This window comes from Mustela lutreola, chromosome 4, assembly GCF_030435805.1.
Source record: "Mustela lutreola isolate mMusLut2 chromosome 4, mMusLut2.pri, whole genome shotgun sequence".
Taxonomy (NCBI): Eukaryota; Metazoa; Chordata; class Mammalia; order Carnivora; family Mustelidae; genus Mustela; species Mustela lutreola.
The window spans coordinates 168,781,466-168,798,906 of NC_081293.1; the positions used below are offsets into that span (position 1 = coordinate 168,781,466).

The window sequence follows — 17,441 nt, forward strand, 5'->3', positions numbered from 1 at the left end:
CAACATATAATTAGTGCTTAATAGCTCTCTAATGAATAAATGAAATTGACAAACATATGGATGATATTCCCTGTACATTAAGTGCGACTAAAATCATCCTGTCTCATTCCAGAAAGATGTAAGTAAAAAAAAAAAAAAAAAAAGGCAAAGGATCTGGGGCAAAAAAAAAAAATCTCACAGCGATTTATATTTTTGAAGTTGTAAAAAAACTATTCCCATATGTATAGACTCTAACACCTGCAAGGGAGATGAGCTATTATGCAATCTTTTGAATTTATGTCTTGAAACCTTCTTACAGAAAAGACCACTTCATTACAATAAAAACAAGAGCAAACACTTACAAAGTGTTATTAATATCTCTGTAATTATACTGAAAACTATACAAATATGGAAAAATTAAACAATCCTATGAGGAGGTACTGATAATTCCCATATTATAGATGAGAAAATTGAGGTGTAGAGTTCAAGTAAGACACAAAGTCATATTGGAGGTAAAATTCAAGCTCAGGAAGTCTGGCTCCAGTTGAATTTTTTTTTTAAGTTTATTTATATATTTTAGTAATCTCTATACCCAATGACCCCCAAGTTAAGAGTTATGTGTTCTTCCAACTGCGCCAGCCAGGTACGCCTCAAGTTGAATTCTTAATGCCATAAAACATGATTTCTAGGGATGAGATTCTCAAGTTAAACTCACAGAATAGTCCAAAAGGAATTGCCTCTTCTACAGAACCCATGCAAATAGTATTATTGTGTGTGAATACACATCTCACAACAGTTATGCTTGTGATGCCTCATATTCAGATGCATGTGTATGTATATTCATCCACATTAGGACATTCAGGAGGAGGAGGAAGAGGAACAGAAAAAGGAACAGCATTAATAATACTCAAAATAGCTGCAAACATTTATTGAATGTTGACTACACACTGAGGTCAGCATTTTTCATGTATTATTGGTTTAACTCTTCCAAAAATTTTTGAGGGGTGTTACTTTTTATCATCTCCTTAATCCATATTGTCAAACTAAGGACTAGTTAAATTAACTTTGTGGCACGTCAGGTGCTCTTTGGAACCTCATGGAAAAGATTTGTGCTGTGAGAAGAGAGGAGCAAAGGGCTACGTCCTGAGGGACTGTCCTGAGGATGGGGTTGCTAGAGAAATTAGCAGGGTGGTTTGCAGCATGTTAACTTTGATATGCCTATTAGATAGCAAAATGCAAACGTACAGGAGAGCACAAATAGGGAGGAGATTGGTCAAAATGGGTGGTGTGCACGGTGGGAAGATTGGTCAAGGTGGTGGTCAAGAGTCCATTCTGAGTGAAAGAAAGGAAGCCAGGGAGTGTGGACAGACTTAGGAAGTGGGAAATGGGAACTGTGGAGTTGAGAGTTTTGGGAAGTTCTCTTCTGATAGCTCCCATTTCCTAGGTGAAGAATGTAAGAGCAGGGAGAGGTATTTAAGGTTGGTGAGAAAGGAGAGATTTCAAAGACAGAATGCATTTGGACATGTAACTGATTTTCTGGGCAATAGTAAAAACCAATTTGAAATTCATAGTTATTAAAGTGAAACCAAATAGCCAGTTTGTTTTGGGTTTTCTCCCCTATACTTTGTGTGGGCATGTACAGAGTATAGTTGGATTTAAATAGGATTGAGATTTTGGTAGACAAGAAAGGTGAAGAAAGAGGTGGACAAAAAATTTAAATGTGAACAAAGGCATTTTGACATTTCCTGTGGCAGTAATGTTAGTACTGGGCACCTGAGTGGCTCAGTGGGTTAAAGCCTCTGTCTTCGGCTCAGGTCATGATCCCAGGGTCCTGGGATGGAGCCCCACATCAAGCTCTCTGCCCTGCAGGGAGACTGCTTCCTCCTCTCTCTCTTTCTCTCTCTCTGCCTGCCTCTTCTGCCTACTTGTGCTCTCTGTCTGTCAAATAAATAAATAAAATATTTTAAAAAAATAATGTTAGTACTGAGGACAATAACAAAAAAAGCTAACCTGATAGTGTACACTATGTGCCAAAAAGGAACTTTTCTAAGCACATTATATAATTTATTTTTTATTCATAATAATCTTATGTGGCATGTATAACTGTTATCATTTCCATTTTATAGGTTAGCAAATTGAAGCAGAAAGATTTAGTAAATTATTGAAGGTTATAGCTAGTAAATGTTAAAGGGAGGGTTTAAGCCTTTTATTCCAGGCAGTCTGGCTGCATATAACAGTAATTCTATACTGCCATGAAGAATTGTGGAAACTATTGAATAAGGAGAGAATTACTTACGATCATGAAAGATAAAGGTAATGAAATGGTGGAAAGATCAATGAGTTGCAGGTCCCAATGGAGTAAAAAAGAATTAATGCTGCAGTTGTGGTTCTTCAATGATATGAAATAAAAAATAAGATGTGTTAGTTCGTGATGAAATTCCCGGAATTAAAAATCATGAAAGATGTGCCTATATCTGGAATGATGGGGTCTAGAATATAATCATGTAAAATGATGGATAACATAATAGAGGAATAAAGATCAATAGGAGGAAAAAAGATCAAGGGATTAAAAGACCAAAGTATTAAAGATATTATCTAAGAGGTATTGAAATGACTGAGACAAAACCAGTTTTAGAGAGTATGACCCAGATCCAGAGAAAGACACAGATCCAGATCAGAGAATAAATGAAGAGGATCAATACTGATGATGATAGATGAATGGGGCCGTCCGATTTAGCAAATAAAAATACGGGATACCTAGATACATTGAAATTTCAGATAAAAATGATTTTTTTTTTAGTGAAAAAACCCAACTATTGTGTGGGTCATAAAAACAACAACAACAAAATATTATTCTTCTGACACTCAGAGATAGCTGGGCATCATCTGTTTTCTCTGGCAAGCCTACTAATGGAGTCAGCATCTGAATTCAGATTTGTCCTACTCACAGATTAAGTTCCTAAACTTGATATATCTTTATCATCAGTATAATTTAAGGAAACTAATAAACAAGTTTTACCAAGTCAGAATTATACTCCTAGTCTGCTAAATTAGAATAAATTTCATTCTATGATTTTACATTACATTCATATGACTATATAAAGGTTTATGGCATTTTATAAAAGCAAAAGTATTTTAAAAGCACAAACTGCAATCTAAAATTTTTATCACTAGTTATATGTGTAATTAGATATCAATGGGCAGACTCCCTGATCATCTATGTTGTTAATTCAGTTTAGCGAATAAGTCCAATTATGATGACAGGAAAATAGCTATGCATTATCACAAATCATCTTTCATCTCTGACATAAATGGGAAAAGATCCCTCTCAGTAATTCCATAGTTATATTTAAAACAAATTTAGCATTGTGTTTGAAGTTGTGCTTTTAAAAGCAATAGGCCCCGTAGTTTGGAATCAATGCTATAGTAATGTCTGTCATTTAAATATGGCTTTTTTTCTTTTTCCATTGCTATTTCATCCTATTTCATCTTTAATTTAAACCCTTTTTGAATTATATAGGCAAAATCAAAAAAGATAGAAATATATGTGTATAAGAAAGAATAGAAAGCTAAATAATTCCAAAAGAATTAAACATATAAATATTTTATAGTATTTGTTTTATAGTGATTTATAGTCTATTTGGACTTTGTACTGTTTTCATGTTATGGGCTTTCCCTACAAATTATATAAGCAACATAAGAAATATATGTACTTATATACTGTAAAAAGATTTATAATAAATATTTTATAAAATTAAAATGTAAAACTTTTAAAGAGATCTTATACATAAAATGTCGATTTTTCAAAGTAATATATATACATCATCCCAATGATTTCACAATTCTGTGATGAATGTATTATGGCTGTAGTAATCTGTTTTGCAAATAAGAAAATCAAGAATAAACAAAAGTTTAAAATCTGACTGACAAACTAATCAATTGCAGGTTTCATTCAAGGACCAGATATTCCTATTATGTTTCTATGATCTTTTCACTATGATAACCTACATTTCTAGGTGCTTCTATTTGGTACATACTGTGCCATATTCTTTCTGTTTTCATTGATATTATAATTAGCAGTTTTTAAAGATAACTATTATCTTTATCATAACTATTGCTATATATTGTTAAACCTCACTAAAACAGTAGCAAAATATTGTTAAGAAAGCACAAACTCAATGTTACTACAGCTGACAAAGACTAACAGAGACTGGACTTACCCTCCTAATTGAAGCAACTAAAAAATGACCAAAAAAACTTGAAAAAACAACTTTCAAGAAACTGGACATGAGTCAGTAAGAGAATGATCCCTGAGAGACAGGAGACATTCAAGAAAAAAATAAGCTCAATGATTTCCCTAGTTTACTGCCATGAGAGCTTCCAGCCCCTGATACAGAGAAAGTCAACCCAAGCAGAAGCTGGCAGATTCTGTGAGTGGGGAAAGCAGAAATGAGAATATCGGGAGACTAAGGTGCCTACAGTTCTCAAGGCAGTATACTGGGAAGAAAAGAGCTCCACAGAGAAAGAACTCCAGATATCTGCAGGTATCCCTCTCAAAGTACTCATCTACACACTAAACTGTGCATTTATGTGAGAAAAATAACCCAAACCAAAAAGGACCACATGAAATGATTAGAGCAGCAGACATTCTGAAAAGCATGATTCATAGGTATTGGGTAGAGAACTCATAAGGATCTTGCCTCAGTTATCAGGGTACTTAACCCTAGATTAGACTAGTGCTGCTCTACTCTTATCTAAACAACAACATCAACATTAACAACAACAACAACAACCCTTAAAAACATGACACAAAATTTTCAAATTCATTCCAAGTTACTAAATTGTGTCCTAGAACAAAGCTCAAAAACATTAAGAATACAAAAATATTCAGCATCCAATAAGGTAAAATTTACAATGTCTGGGATCTGTAAAAAAGAAAAAAAAATCATCGAAGATGCAAAGAAATAGAAAACACAACCCAAAGTGAGGAGAAAAATCAATCAAGAAATATTGCTCTTGGAGCACCTTGGTGGCTCAGTTGGTTAAGCATCTGTCTTAAGCTCAGATCATCTGGGATCTAGCCCCACATTGGGTTCCCTGCTTAGTGAGGAGTCTGCTTCTCCCTCTCCGTCTGCCTTTCCCTGTGCCTGTGTTCTCCTGCTCTCTCTCTCTGTCAAATAAATAAATAAAATCCTTAAGAAAAAGAAAAAAAGAAAAATCAATCTTTAAAAATAAGCGGAAAATGCCATTAAAACATTATGATAACTGTGCTGTATATTTGAGAAAATTTGGAGAGTTACATAAAGCTATATAAAAAACTCAAACAAACTTCCAGAGATGAAAACAACAATCTGTGAGATGCAAGTATGCTAGATTGGGATAACAACAGATTAGACACTGTTGAGAAAAAAAGTTTAGGAAACTCAAAGTCATAACAAAATAAACAATTCAAAAAGAAATACAGAGTAAACAAGAATAACAACAATTAAAATGAACACAGTGTCAGTTAGCTGTGGGATAACTTCAAGTAACCTAAAATAAGTGCAACTGTAATCCCCAGAGTTAGGAAGAGAGAGAGAACGGAAAAAAATATTGGGAGAAATAATGCCCCCAAACTTTTCAAATATGATAAAAACTATAAACCCATACATCCAAGAAGCTCAATTAACCCCAAGCCCTAAACATCATAGCATATATTACTAAATTGTTCAAAGCCAGTGATAAAGACAAAATCTTAAAAGCAGCCAGAGGCAGGGGAAAAACATGTTATGTACAGAGGAACAAAGGTAAAGATGACAGTAAGTTTCTGTCACTGAAGTCAGTGAAAGAACATCATTAAGATACTAAAGGATAAAAATGATAAACCCAGATTTCTAAACTCAACAAAAATATCTTTTGAAAATGAAGGTAAAGTACTTTTCTAGATATACAAAATCTGAAAGATTCATTACCAGAAAATCCATACTATAAGTGTCAAAGGAAGAAAGGGACTATAAATAGTAATTTATGGGCAAATATACAAGAATTTTTTCTATTTAAATTTCTCTAAAAGATAATTGACTCTTTAAACAAAAATTATAACAATGGCAATGTGAGGTTTATAATATCTGTAAAAGCAAAATTAATAAAAAATAGCACAAGAGGGGGAGAGAAGAAATGGAAGTCTACAAGTGTGATGTTCTAATAGTACACATTGAGGTATAGTATCAACTAAGGGTAACCTGTGTTAAGTCAAAGATATAAACTATAAGCCCTAAAGTAACAATTGAAATAATTAAACAGAATTATAATGAATAAGCCATCAAAGTACATAAAACTATATTTGTTTAATTTGACTAATCTAAGAAGTAGCAGAAAAAGAGAACAAAAAATGGATGAAAAAAATGCAAATATTAAGATGATAGGTTTAAATGACCCAAACTAATAATTAATAATCTACATTAAATGTAAATGGTCTTATTACCTGACTCAAAGGCAAAGATTGTAAAACTGCATTTTTTTAAAAAAGTAAGACCCAACCATATACTCCCTACAAGAAATACACTTTAAATATAAAGTAACAAATACTTTAAAAGTGAAAGAATGGGAAAAAAAACTATATTATACTAACACTAGTCAAAAGAATCAACTGAAGTGGGTTTCTGAGCAAAGAATATCAGCAAGGATAAAGAAGTCCATTTCATAATAATGAAAGTGTTGAGGACATAATGATTTTAAACAGTCATGCAACTAATGACAGAAATTCAAAATATATGAAGCAAAACCTGATGGAACTCCAATAAGAAATAGAAAATCTTGAAATCTTAAGATTTTTTAAAAATATTTTATTTATTTATTTATTTATTTATTTATTTATTTAGAGAGCACCAGTGTGTGAGCTGGCGCTGGGGTGGGGTGGTAAGAACACAGGAAGAGAGAGAGAGACAACCTCTAGCAGACTCCACGTTGAGCACAAGCCAGATGCTGGGCTCAATCCCAGGCCCCTGTTATGACCTGAGCCAAAATCAGGAGTTGGGGGGCGCCTGGGTGGCTCAGTGGATTGGGCCGCTGCCTTCGGCTCGGGCCATGATCTCGGGGTCCTGGGATCGAGTCCCACATGGGGCTCTCTGCTCGGCGGGGAGCCTGCTTCCTCCTCTCTCTCTGCCTGCCTCTCTGCCTACTTGTGATCTCTCTCTGTCAAATAAATGAATAAAATCTTTAAAAAAAAAAAAAAATCAGGAGTTGGATTCCTAACCAACTGAGCCACCCAAGCGCCCGTGAAATCTTAGGGATTCCACCCAAGCACAACAAATTCACATTGTTTCCATGTGTAGATGAAAAAATTTACCAAGATAGAACATAGTATTGGCAACAAAACAAATATTGAAGCATTTTTAAAAAATCGTGTCATACCAAGTATGTTCTCTGTAATCAAAGCAGAATTAAAACAGAAAGATCTCTGGATAATCAAACATTTGTAACAAAACAACATACTTCTAAATAACACATAGTCAAAAAAGAAATCAAAAGAGAAACTGGGTATTTTGAACTGAATGAAAATAAAAATAAAACAGCTGAATTTATGAGATGCTGGTAAAGCAGTGCTTAGGGAAGAATTTTTAATAGCACATTTCTATATTAAAAACGAGAAATGCTTCATATCAAAGGCCTCAGATTCCACTTTTAGAAACTAGAAAAAGAGGACAGATTAAACCCAAAGTAAAAGAAAGGAAATATTAAAGATCAGAATGAAAATTAATGAAATAGAAATCAATTAATGAAAAAAAATCTGGTTATTGAGAAAATAAACAAAACTGACAAAATTCTAGGCAGGTAGAAGAGAAAATAGAGAAAGAAAATAAAAACCACCCAATAAGAAATGAAAGAGGTGGCATTACTATATATACCAAAAGTAGTAAAATGATGATCAGTGCATATTACAAACATCTTTTTGCCAAAAAAATAAAAACTTTAAAAAATAAACTGGAAAAAATTTTTAAAAGACAGAAACAAGATTTTAAGAAGAAACAGGTGATCTGAATAGCCTATATCTATTAAAGAAAAAGAAATAAAAATTTTCCTGTAAAGGAAATTCCAAGGTCAGATGGCTTCATTGATAAGGATAAAATAAGTTCTACACAAACTCTTCCAGAAAATTGAAAAGGAGGGAATCTTTTCCTATTCATTCCAGAAATTAGTATTACCCTGCACCAAAACCAGATTTTACAAAACAAGAAAACTACACATCTATATGTAGTTTTACATATCTATATTTTATCTATATATATTTTACATATCTATATTTTTATGAACATAAATGAAAGAATATTAAAGAAAAAGTTTGTAAATTGAATCCAGCAGTATATCACATGGAAAAAATAACATAACTTATTGGAATTCATCCTACAAATACATGACTTAGAGACTTGAAGTACCAAACACATGAGCTAAAGTCATGAATGGAGATGCTTCTGGGACAGAGAAAATGAAGGGACAGGGTGAGGTGGTAGAACACTGATTTTTTTTAAAAGCCATGCTGAACTATTTGACTACGTATAACACTGATAAAGATGGACACCAACAAAGGATTTATATTCAGTACAGATTATAGCACATTTACCAACTATGGCATGAATTTTAAATTGATTATAAATTGATTCTTAAAACAAAGAATATTTCATCATTTGAACTTGTGACAGCTTCATCACCTATTGTATGGTGGTGGCTAAATATAGGTGTCTAAACATATGTACACATTTATGTATGGATTTGATGCAGTTGCTGTTCCCCTAGGAATTTTAGCAGGTCTTCTGCAGCACAGTTGAGACATAATATCACATTAAAGTTACACACAGCATCATCCTAAAGTGAGAAAAGGGCTTCCCAGTCAGTTAAAAAAAAAAAAGTGAATACAACCTGATTGAAGTTATTATCTTACCTCAAGAAAGAATATAGCAAACAGAAAGAGCCTTGGTCAGCAAAGTAAATAAAGTAAAATTAGAATCTTTCTGGTAAATGCTGGCAATGTTCATTCAAGGCCTACCAAGGGAAGAAGGTGCTCTGTTTACCTAACACAGCCTGATGGCCCTGGTGGCTTTTCTGTGCCTAATGAAGAAATAAATTCACTGATATTTCATTACCTGCTGCCATTAAATGTTTGAGTCACTTAACCAGTTCTTTATTCTGACTCCAGGCCCATCACAAAGCTATAAAGATCAGATATAGTCATCAGAGGACACAAATATGTAGCAACTGAGGTAGTAGCATTTCTCTTATTATAATATACATTTATTTTCATCTAGGATAAAGTGGGTTCCTCCCTAAGATATTAGTCAACATTTAATATGCTGGAAAATATTTTTTTTTAGTTGGTAATTCTGAGTTAGTGGTGATGAAACAGAGGATAATGTTTTTAAAACTGCTGGGGAATATGTGTCTGAGATAAAGCTGAAGAGCAACATATATTCTAATTTTAAAATATTGACTTACATTTGGGATTAAAAATTTTCTTTCTCTGAGTTGTAATGATCCTGGGAAACATTTAAAAAGCTTGAGAGCTTTTGAACTTAACTTTTGAACTTGAAGTGTTAAACTAGTTCAGATAAAGGAGTTTAACCAAATTGTAATTGTTTTCTGTGACGTTTAAAAACAATTCACTTACAAATTAAAAAAAAAATCTCTGGAGCTGAATATATATCATAGATTATTTCTACTATATAAATTGCATCTTCAGTAGCTCAAGGGTACCCTAAGAGTCTTGAGAAGATAATGCAATTTGCAACTTACTAAATTATTCCCTAAGCAGTTTACACAGTAAGAGTGTATGATCTATTAAAGTCACAGTACAATTTATATGAAAACTATAATACATCTTACCCAAGAGGTGATTTCAAGTTAAATATTGGGAATTCAATCATTCTCTCAACTAAGAACTACTTGTGTTTTAAAAAATACAATGAAATTTAAAAAAAAATCATGATCTTTGAGATTAGTTTGTATAAATTGTAAAGCACATTTTAATTTAACACTTAAATTCTGATTTTTCTACTAAAATTTCTCAGATTGGAATTACTGCACATGGAATTTTATAAAGGGGAGAATTAGAACAGCCCTGCTAGCCCAGAAGGAAAAGGCCATAAAACATGAGGCAGGAACTAGAAAAAACTCTATTTTTCATGGCTTACCCTAAGGATTCCCCAATTTTCCACAAACTTTGGTTTACTTATTTCAGATGCTTAGGGAAGACTTATTATTCATGGATGTTTGAATGAATGCTTAATAGGTAGAATTTCAGGGAGTGTTTCAAAACAAAATGAGAATTTCAAGGAAAATGAAGCAATTTCTTTTTTATATTTTTGAAGAGGTTGAAGAGATCTGGAGGTCCCTGCTTCCCTTGCATCGTATGGCAGGATGATTACTTTTCTATATGCCTGACCCTGATCTCCCTGAGCCTGGGCAAAAAATTACTTCAAGTCTGCTAAGCCTAGAAATAGTTTAAGTATTACATTAAGTACGACTTGAAAACAAACATTCAGAGAATCTGACTTTAAAAACCTAAAAGGAAAGGAGAGTAAATTGTGGGTGGACAGAATTAGATTTGTGGGAGGTAAGCAAATAGGAAAGCAAAAAGCTGAAAAATATATATCTATGTCTAAAAAATAATTAAATTGAGTTCCTGACATTAAAAAGTTCTAATAGTCTAAACAATATGTACATTTAGTTATAATTCTTTGAATAATTTGACTCATTTTTGAAATAATTAACAAAGTGGGAGAAATGTCTTGTGTATAAAGTTTATCTATGAAACAAAGTTTTAATAATTTTTAACACTATCAGAAAAGAATGCTCTGCCTTCACAAGTCTTAGTAATAAATAATCTAAAAGTAAGAGACAAAAAATATATCCCAAAGTCATAAACCAACTGCAGAAAATCTCTTAGATATACCCAGTTCTTCAGTGTATGTGCAGGCTATTTAACAAAGATCCACACTCTCATTTTTACTGTAACATTTATATTTTTTGAGAATAGGTCCAAGAATAGAATATACTGAACTTAAACACTGAAATAATAAAAATAATGCAAATGCTGAACACAAAGAAACAACAGAAATAAGAACACAACTTTTGGAAATAGGAAAAATAGGTTACTATTATTTGTTAAGATGTATTAAATTTGGGGTTTGTTAACATTACATTTCTCCACACTTGATTCTTGGCTAACATGCCAAGCTCACATACATAGAAAGAGTAAATATTCTTCAAGTTCAATGAAATAGAAACCACAGTACTGTAGAGAAGATCAACAAAGCAGTCGTTCGTTCTTTGAGATAAAAAAAAAAAAACTAACAAAACAGATAAATCTCTGGAAAAACTGATCAAAAAATAGAGAAGACATAAACAATATAATAAAGGAAATAAAGAAGAGACTAAAATTACAAGAGAATAGAGCAAATGATATGGCAATGATTTTGAAAGCAAAATTTACAATTGCCAAAAAAATACATCTTATCAGAATTGACTCAGTAAGAACCAAAGATCTTGAGTAATCCTAAAAACATATTGGACACATACTCCCTTTTTATGTTAATGATAAAAATCTTGAAAGGAAAATTTGAAATAAAGTATTCTCTGAAATGCTGTTAGAACCTTACCTTCAGGTAAAGAGACCATTATTAATCAAGAATGTAATAGATGTCTGTCATGATTCTGAGCTATAATTTTAGATTGACATTATTTATTCATGTAGGTTTTTAGTGAGCACTGCTTCTTTTTCCAAAGAGGTCATAATTAATAATTAATCCTATACCACTAATGTGTTAATCAGTTAATCCCCACCTTTCTCCTCACTGCCCCTGCATTAGTTGGTAAGTTCATGATTTCTGTACCAAAAATTATAAAAGCTTCCAAAAAAATTTTTTTGCCAACCAAAATTAATTAATCTTTCTAGTAATCAACTTTAAAATATTTTTAGATGGGGTGCCTCAGTGGCTCAGTTGGTTGAGCATCTGACTCTTGGTTTTGTCTCAGAGTCATAGATCAAGCCCTGCATTTGGCTCTATCCTTAGTGCAGGGTCTGCTTGGGATTCTTTCTTTCTCTCTCTCTCTCTCTCTCTCCCCTTCCCTCTCCTGCCCCTCTTTCCACTCATTCTCTCTCTCTCTAAAATAAATAAACAAATCCTTAAATAAATATATATATATTTAGAAAATTACCTCAAATTCACAATCAAGTAATTTTAATCTATCAAGACATTTGACCATTTTTAGCCTCCAGTGATTATATATAGTCTGATTCTCTCAGATCTGCTTCTTTTAAAATAATATAAATAAACATATATATAATAATAGTAAAACAATATAAGTATACATACTTATTTTGTATATACATAAAATATGCATATATAAAGCAATATAAATAAATGTGTGTGAGTATACAGCTGTTTTCAAAATCCCCCCAAAAATCCAACCTTGTTAATTCTTAGCAAAATCTATAAAATTCAACATGGTTTCTTATATTAAAACGTCAAGTATATCCATTTATTATTTCTCTGTCACCAGACAAATCAAAAGATCACATTAATCCCTAATGCAAACAAATGGGTCATTTGTGTTTATTTATACAAAAATACTCACCATGTCTTTATCTGAGGGAAAAAAAAAGATTCTTTATAAACCTAATATTTATGAACAAATATTGAACTAATAAATTCTCTCAGATCATCTAATCCAAAACTATGGTGTTAGGTATTTTAGTATTTTGGTACTTAAGAATCTACTGTTATATCCTTAGAAAGGAGTATCATTGACTTATATGATAAATATGAGGAAAATATAAATATAAACACATTGGAAGTGGAAAAAAAGCACATTCAATATACACATTCTTTTTGGCAGTTGATTAGAATGTCATCACTTAATACATATCACAATAAATACCAGGGTCTGTTATATCTAAGTTGAAGTTTCAGTGAAAAAATTTAGTTTTAAAGTAATAAGGTTCCTCTATACCAAATTATGGAACACTCTTAGATATCTTTATCACATAGTTAAAGTCAAATTTAATAATGTAATTACCAATATTACCTTCATCATAGAAATATGAAAAAAAATTTTTTCCCAGAAATGTACTTGAAGAAATAGTCCCCAGAGAAGAGTAAGACAGAACAAAAACATAAGGGCACAAACCTCAAAATAACACACAGACACATACACACTCAGGTAATGAATGCACAAGGAAACTGACTTAAAATTTCCTCTCAGCTGAGACTGAGAATGATCTCAATTCTCTATGCAGAAATGATAAAAGAAAAAAAGGCAAGGATTCAAATGACAAAATACATTCACAGACATTTAAAGCTATTTTATATGGTTATTAAACAAGAAAGGGATTTTTTAATACAATTTTTTTTTCTGATCAAAAAATTAACATTTTTTACTATATTTAGGTGATGCTAAAAACAGTCAACTTAATGAAAAGAGAAACACTCCCAACACAAAAAGTTTAAAATATTACTTTTAGAGTTTAGAGAGTTTCAGAAATTTAAGCTTCCCAACAGCTGTGATATAATGATATTCTATATATCAAATGAAATTAATACAAGATGAGATGGCTCTTTCATCACAGCAGGCAGACTAAAGTTTAAAAAAAACTGAATATGAATCAAGTTATTAGGTACTTAAAGGACAACTCAGGTATGCAGCAATACAGAAATATTTATCTTGAGCTGAGATTTTAATATACTATATAATCAAAGATATTTTTAAGAAATGACATTACTTTAAGAATAATTGCTAAATTTGAAAAATAGCTCTCCTTCCTTTTCCTAAAAATTCTACTTAACTAGATATAGAAAGATTTCTTTAATCTCTTTATATTGTTTGCTATATTTATGTAAAGGATACAGTGGAAGAAATTCTGCAATTGCCACATAATACACAAATCTTATTTTAAATAATTCTCTTATGAATGCTAATAACTTCCTATTCTGATCTTAACATCTGTTTATGATTCCTCACTGTCTAGATAATGTGCTTGAATTTTCTCAAGTTTTAATACCACATATCGAATGAGAAATCCATTTTTAGTTCTGTATGGCACAGTTTTGAGTAAAATATATAGTATTACTTAATTAGAAAATGTGTATTTTTCATAATAGAAATATATCAAGATTCTAAGAAGTGAATTTATTCATTGTTTATTTCTTTCTTAAAGATTAGCCCCTATTCTTGTCTTTGTTGAAAACTGCATAAAAATATAGTTAGGGCTGCATTGTTGTGTGTGTTTATGAAATAATTTCAGTTATTTTTATTTTATAGACAGCATACATTTAAAATCTTACACAAGGGATGCCTGGGTGACTCAGTCTTTAGGCGTCTGTTCTCGGCTCAGGTCATTATCCCAGAGCTGGAATCGAACCCCACATTGGGTTCCCTGCTCAGTAGAGAGACTGCTTCTCCCTCTCCCTCTAGATGCTATTCTGCCTGCTTGTGCTCTCTTGCTTTCTCTGTCAAGTAAATAAATAAATAAATCTTTAAAAAAAAAAACAGTAACTGCTTTAAAATCTTACACACAAAAAATATATTCAGTATGGGATACTGAAATATAGGATATACAGATCATGCTTTTGTAGTTGGACCTAAAGTTTTTTCTTAAAAAAATTTTTTCTAGGGGCGCCAGTTGGTTGGGCGACTGCCTTCGGCTCAGGTCACGATCCTGGAGTTCAGGGATTGAGTCCCACATCGGGCTCCCAGCTCCATGGGGAGTCTGCTTCTCCCTCTGACCTCTTCCCCTCTCATGCTCTCTCTCACTCTCTCTCAAAATAAAAATAAATAAATAAAAATATTAAAAAAATTTTTTTTCTAAAAATAAGATTTGTTACAAAAATGTTTCAGCAGACTTATAAGTGTACTGGTATATATCCATGGACTGTTAAATTTAAAAATTTAAATTCGGAGGCGCCTGGGTGGCTCAGTGGGTTAAGCCACTGCCTTTGGCTCAGGTCATGATCCCAGGGTCCTGGGATCGAGCCCCGCATCGGGCTTTCTGCTCAGCAGGGAGCCTGCTTCGTCTCTCTCTCTCTCTCTCTCTGCCTGCCTCTCTGCCTGCTTGTCATCTCTCTCTGTCAAATAAATAGATAAATAAAATCTTAAAAAAAAAACCATAAAAAATTTAAAAAAAATTAAAAAAATTAAAAAAATTTAAATTCCATTTCATCAAACCACATGTTTATCTCAATAAATCTAGAGAAAGAATCACAAAATTCAACACATTTTCATAATAAAAAGCTGTCAACAAACTAAGAATAGAAGAGCACTTCCTCAACTTGATAGAGGATATCTTTGAAAACAACAACAACAACAGACATCAAAAGTTGATACTTAATGAAGAACAGCTGAATACTTTCCCCTTAAGATTCAGAACAAGACAAGGGTGTCTAGTCTTACCACCTCTATTCAGCATTGTCCCAGAGAGCCCAGTCAAGGCAATTAGGCAAGAAAAATAAATAAAAGGCATCCAAATTGGAAAGAGAAACTATCTCTATTTGCAAATGATACAATCTTGTACATAGAACATTCTAAGAAATCCACTGAAAAACTATTAAAATGAATGAATGATTTCAGCAAGTTTGCAGAATACAAGATTGATAAACAAAATTTTGTATGTCTATAAACTAAAATAAGCAATCTGAAAAATAAAATTAAGAAAACAGCCCTATTTACAATTGCATCAAAAAGAAGAAAATTCTAGGAATAAATGTAATAAAATGCAAGATATTTATCTTAACTGACAAAATGTCACTAAAAGAAAATAATAATCTAAATATTTGATGAGTTGTGCCATGGTTATGGATAGGAATATTCAATTCTGTTAAATTGAATCTACAATGCAGATTCAATAACATTGAATTGATCTGCAGATAACTTATCTACAAATTCAATGAAATCCCTATCAAAATTCCAGCAGATGAAACTGAGAAATAGATCCTTAAATTCATATGGAAATTCAATAGATCCATAAAAACCAAAACAAGTCTTAAAAAACAAAAGCTAAGTTGGAAGACTTATAGTTATCAATTTCAAAACTTATTTTAAAAGTGCAATAATCAATACAGGTGGCACTAGCCAAGGATAGACATAGATTAATGGAATAGAATTAAAAGTTCAGAAATAAACCCTACCTTATGGTCAATTGATTTTCAACAAGGGTGTTCAGAAAATAAAACAGGAAAGAAATCTTTTCAACAACTGTGCTGAGACAACTGGATATCCACACACAGAAGAATGAAATTGAACCCTTTCCTCACACCAAACAAAAAGTTGGCCTAAAATGGGCCATAGACCTAAACATAAGAGTTAAAAGTATAAAATTCTCAGAAGAAAACATAAGAGGAAATATTTGTGTCTTTGGGTTAGGCAATGGTTTCTTGGAAATGACAGTGAAAGCTCAAGGGATGAAAGAAAAATATATATAAACTAGACTCAAAATTAAAAATGTTTGTCCTTCAGAGGATACCATCAAGAGTGCGAAAAGATAACCCACATAATGGGAGAAAATACTTGCAAACCATATACTTGGCAAAGAATTTTTATATGAAATATAAAAGGAATTCTTATAACTCAAAAATAAAAATATAAAGAATTCCATTTAAAAACAGTCAAGGATATGAATATATATTTCTCTAAAAAAGATATAAAAATAACCAATTAACACATGAAAAGAGGCTAAGCATCATTATTTATTAGGGAAATATAAATCAAAACCACAATGAATTCAGCCACACTTGGATGACCATAACAAAATCATGACAAGTGTTGGAAAGAATATGAAGAAATTGGAACCTTCACATATTTCTGATGGGAATGTAAAATTGTGCAGTTACTTTGGAAAATAATTTGGCAGTTCCTTAAAATGTTAAACATAGAATTACTGTAAGACCCAGTAATTCCACACCTAGGTGTATACACCCAAGTGAAGTGAAACCTTACATCTATACAAAAACTTCTACATATATATTATAGCAGCTTTATTTACAATAGCCAAAAAGTAAAAGCAACTCAAATGTCTAATTAATTAATGGATGAATAAAATGTAATATACCCATATAATGAAATATTATTTACCAATAAAAATGAAGAATGATGTTTTTATACATGCAATAATATGGATGGATCTTGAACATTACACTGAACAAAAGAAGCCAGTCACAAAAAATTGTGTATTCCATTTATATTAAATGGTCAGAATAGGCAAAAATAGAAAGCATAGTAGTGGTAGCTCAGAGTTGAAAAAATGTGAATAAGAGGGAGTGACAGCTAATAGGTGTGATTTTTTTTTTCAGGGGAATGATGAAAACATTCTAAAATTAGATTGTGGTGTTGTTTGCATAACACTGTGAATATGCTCAGAACCACTGAATTCTACATTTTAAGTGAATGAACTAAATTACATATAAATTATGTATCAATGACACTATTTTTGAATGTTA

General features: G+C 31.9%; 1 protein-coding gene across 4 annotated transcripts in view; it reads right to left on the bottom strand.

Moving 5' to 3' along the window:
• The window catches only part of TFEC (transcription factor EC), a 176,445-nt gene that overhangs the window by 74,464 nt on the left and 84,540 nt on the right, over positions 1-17,441 (bottom strand). The window contains exon 1 of one of the 4 annotated variants that reach the window (XM_059171642.1): positions 16,134-16,297. The exons of the other annotated variants lie outside the window; for them this stretch is intronic. The gene's annotated coding sequence lies outside the window, so the exon portion shown is untranslated. Of the gene's footprint in view, positions 1-16,133; positions 16,298-17,441 lie in introns of those variants that run through there. 4 annotated transcript variants of the gene reach the window in all.